This window comes from Capricornis sumatraensis, chromosome 2, assembly GCF_032405125.1.
Source record: "Capricornis sumatraensis isolate serow.1 chromosome 2, serow.2, whole genome shotgun sequence".
NCBI classification, from domain to species: domain Eukaryota; kingdom Metazoa; phylum Chordata; class Mammalia; order Artiodactyla; family Bovidae; genus Capricornis; species Capricornis sumatraensis.
The window spans coordinates 16402619-16407421 of NC_091070.1; the positions used below are offsets into that span (position 1 = coordinate 16402619).

The following is a 4803-nucleotide window of genomic DNA, read 5'->3' on the forward strand; positions in this document are numbered from 1 at the left end:
CTTGAACATAGTAGGCGCTCAATAAGCATACTTCCCATTTATTGTTGTTCTTGTTCAGTTGCTCAGTCATGTCCAACTCTTTGCAACCTCATGGACTATAGCACTCCAGGCTTCCCTGTCTTTCACCATCTCCCAGAGCTTGCTCAAACTCATGTCCATTGAGTCGGTGATGCCATCCAACCATCTCATCCTCTGTCGTCCCCTTCTCCTCCAGCCTTCAATCTTTCCCAGCATCAAGGTCTTTTCTAATGAGTCAGCTCTTCACTTCAGGTGGCCAAATTATTAGAGCTTCAGCTTCAGCATCAGTCGTTCCAATGAATATTCAGGGTTGATTTCCTTTAGGATTGACTGGTTGGCTCTCCTTGCTGTCCAAAGGACTTCTATGCTCAGCCTCTTTATTGTCCAACCCTCGCATCAATATATGACTACTGGAAAAAACATAGCTTTGACTATAGAGACCTTTGTTGGCATTTACAGAATGACTTAACTTGCTTGAGACTTAGAATAGCCAAATAAATTGCCCAAGGTCATGTAGCTCACAAGTTCCAGAAGTAGGATTTGAACCCAGGTCTGTCTGATTCCCAAAGCCAGGTCTTAACTCCATTGTCCTGCTCCACATGATCTGCAGGGCTGGATAAGCCACTGAATGAGAGGGCAGGAAACCGCCGTGATTTTGTCTCCTCTGTCACTTTCTTCTGCCCCCATGACGGGGAGGAAAGAGGGCATACAGGCGGCCCCCAAGAAGACTCAATCCCGGTGCCTCACGTATAACAGGAGATCAGTAAATAGGTGCTGGGTGAATGTTCCTTCTGCCAGGGACCCCAGACATCTCCCAGAAGCACACAGGTCTTACAGGGATCTGTCTGTATTTGCGGATGAGAGAGTGAGGGAGAGAGACCTATAAAAATGAATCCCTCCAACTGGTCTCTCCCCCTGCCCACCACCCCACCCTAACCAGAGCAGGACCCCAAACAGGAACATGACCTTTCATAGTTAAGAGCCATCCTTACTAACAAGATGCTGTGGCTGCCAAGAGTTTCCAGGCTGAGTTTCCAAGCAAAGGTGAGCAAGCCCCTCTTGGCTCCCTCAAAGACCCTGCTTTTAGACCCACCCACCCCTTTACAAACACCCCATACCATACATAAAGCTTCCTTAATTTCATGTGAAGTGGAAACAAATTCACCTTAGAATTTAATAAATTCAGTTAAACTAATTAATTAATTCACCTTAGAATAAAATGCCAATTTTATTGAGCTAGAATAAATATAATACATATACAGTGAGTGTATTTATAATGAATATAAAGAATATAATGGCTTGCTTTGCAAACCGAGCTCTAACACAAGCACTCCCTCCCCCCTCAAAAAAAAGACAAGCCCCACACCACCTCCTGGGAGGAGAGAGAAAGATGTAGTGAGAGAGACAGAGAGAGAGCAATCGGAAGAGTGAAGATGTTACCTCAGGCCGTTCCACTCAGTGAGTAGAGGCTCCACAGAATGAAGAACAAGATGGCAGATACTCCCTCTGCAGCTGGTTTTGGCTCCCACAATGCTTAGCACCTTTTCAGCACCTTGAGCAGATTCTGGTATATGAAAATGTATATTGCTAAGCTAAGTCACTTCAGTCTTGTCCGACTCTGTGCGACCCCATAGACGGCAGCCCACCAGGCTCCCCCGTCCCTGGGATTCTCCAAGCAAGAACACTGGAGTGGGCTGCCCTTTCCTTCTCCAATGAAATGTATATCTTTTCATATATCTTGAGCCCTAAATTCAAGGTAACTACTTCATGATGCACAAAGTCGCACATATCCCATTTTAGCAGGGAAGTTATCTTTAAGGGGTAATTTTATGGGACACGATCTTTTTCTTTACATACTGACTTTAGAACCTGATTTTTACTTAGCATCCCACAATACTGTCATTAACATTCATTGGGAGGAAATCGGACCATAGATCCAAACAAGAAAAAAACAATCCCCTGGAATCTTACCACTCCGAGGTAACCACTATGTGTTTCTGAGGGGCTTTTTCTCAAGGCAAGTGTGTACAAATGCGTATTTATCATATCCATATTTTCTAAAGGGAAAACTGGAAAGAAGCTGGCCTTTTGAAATCTATAGGTTGTGATTTTTTTCAAAGTCTTTTCTTTGAGAATACAATGGGCTCAATTCTTTCCTTTTCAAACTCCTCTTTATACTCTGGGCCAATTTTCTGCACTGTTACTATTTGTACCAGAAAACTCCTTGGCATCCTCACTTCTAAGCAGGTGAGAGTCAGAATCACTCCCAGTGGAAAAGAGGCCAAAGGAACCAGGATGAATCTTTTCCTTCTTCCCGATTTGGCCTCCGGTTAGTCCTGTAGGGAAGCTGGCCCAGGAAGACTGAATCACATCCATAAACCACACCTGTACTCTGTCTCTCCTGCCCCTGAGGCTGAGCCATTATCACCTGGTACAGAGGATGCCACGTACCGTTGGGTCCAGATGGTACCCAGTACTTGTGCCATCTGGAAGCAGGTAGGCTCGTCATCATTTCCTCCCAAGACCAGATGACACAGGGAGAAACGGAAGGAACACTTAGACTGAGAGATTTAGGAAATAAACACCCTCCCTTTGCCCCATTCAAACCATTTCTAGCCTCAGTTTGTTTCTTTGCCCAGTCAAGAAGGAAGGGATGGTTTTGGCAGAGCTGAGGTTGGGGGAAGAGCAGTGTGTGTGCAGCACCCCCAGTCTCCTGGCCTACCCTCCTGCACTCCCCTCTCCCTGCCTGCCTGCCCTGCCACCCAGGACACCTCCCACCACGGCCGCCTCAGTGAGCTCCCACTGAAACGGAGGCATGTGGGGGGTATCTCCCCGCCTCGGGGTGAGAAAGCCCGAGCTATGCATATCTGCATCGACAGCGCCAGATGAGTTGCCCGAGCGGCATTTTGATGGCTCTATCACTTTTCAGTCTGAAGCTCCAACAGGGACATGTATCTCATCCCTGTTGCCATGTTTCAGGACCTGTTATGCAAGGACTACCACCTGGGGTTCTGTGAAGTCTTCAAGTACAACCGAAAGGCTGCAGAGACCCATGGAAGGCATCCCTATAAACGGAACACAGACGTGGGGAGCAACCAGCACCCCCGTTTGGACCAAAGCAGGAATATATTCTCATGGGCACAGGTGAGCACCCCTTGGGTTGGCCTTCCAGCTGCTTCCTTGGACCCCAAGGTCCATACGACTGTGGTGAGGGAGCAAAGATTATGGTGGGGATTATCGTATGGGCTCACCACCAGGCGTCAAGATTTTCAGGACAGAGTGCCAAGGTCGTTGCTCCCCCATGGAAATTTCAGATAAGACCCTGTGAAGGAATGGACATCAGACATTATCTCTGGGTGGACCATTTCATCTCACATCATGTATATGAAGACTTTGGAATGACAGCAACCTTTGATCCTAAAGCCCATTCCTGGGACCTGGAATGATGCCAGGTGCCACCCCAACTTCAGCACCAAGGCCATGAGAGAGAATGGTCTGAAGCACCTTGAGGAGGCCATGAGCAAATGGTACATGCAGCTGAGCCTATGATCCCAAGGGGGACCTGAACAATGCCTGGCACCTAACTGGACTCCATGAAACTTCCATCATCAATGACTTTTCAGCCAGCATGACCAACCATGGCTTTAGCACCCACATTCCCAGGACTGTAGACAGAAGAAGGTTTACTGTAAAGACCTCTGCCAACCGTGACCCTTTCTCAATAACAAAAGCCCTCATCTGCACATCTTCACTTTTTTTTTTAAACCTGGATGAATATTTTTTAATATACTTATTTATTTATTTGTCTGTGCCTTAATTGTGGCTTGCAGGATCTTTACCTGTGGCATGTGAGACCTAGTTCCCTGATCAGGTATTGAACCAGGGCCCCCTGCACTGGGAGCATGGCGTCTTAGCCACTGGACCACCAGAGAAGTCCCTGCACGTATCTTCTCAATGAAACTGGCAATGAGCTCACCCAGTACAAAAACTAAGTTGACTGATTTGCAGCCACCAAGCCCCTCCTAATTCTACACCCACTTCAACTCTCACCCCTCTCTCCATTATCCTAATAGCTGTAGCTTAAAGGATGGGGTACCAAGGTCTTTCTTAATTCCTCCCCCCAAAAAAAGGGGAGAGAGAATTTGAAGAGCAGCACAGTTCAATGTCAAATGCTAACTAGGGGCGGGTGGGGGAAGGTTCGATACACTGCGTATTTTGTAACGGCCTGGTTTCATTTCGCTTTGCTTTCTTCAGTATTTGGTGGTTGCAAATCTAGTCCAAGATTGGCTGTGGATTTGAAAAATCAGTGGTTTTGATTAAGTATTTGGACTTTGATCTTTGAATGGAATTAACCTTAAAAAGAAAACAGTGCTGCTTAGATGAAAGAAATCACCAGCCTCCTGCTCTCCTGAGCGGAGCGTCAAGTTACTTCTATACCATGGCCAAGTGACTACTAAGGAATTTGATAATTACCTTTCCAGTTAGAATAGCACATATTCACCGCTCAGATTCAAGAATTTGTTTAAAAATGCAACTATAAATAGTGCAGGTACTTCCAGTTTCTAACATCAGTCTTGCAAATTTCCTGTCCTTATGAATAGCCTGTTGTTCAAGCCACCCAACCACAGTCAGCAAATGGACTCACACGAGCTAGCACCCCTTCACCACCTTTGTGTTTATTTAACCACCTTGCTCTCAGGATAATTTAAGATGACTTTTAAAAATTACATGCAATATAATGAAAGTAAAACAGTAGGTATATAAGAAAAAAATTTAAGGAAAAAA

At 45.8% G+C, this 4803-nt stretch overlaps 1 pseudogene; it reads left to right on the forward strand.

The window, feature by feature from the left end:
* Positions 1-2833: 2833 nt before the first annotated feature.
* Positions 2834-4010, forward strand: LOC138074229 (glutamine synthetase pseudogene; annotated as a pseudogene).
* The last annotated feature ends 793 nt before the right edge of the window (positions 4011-4803 follow it).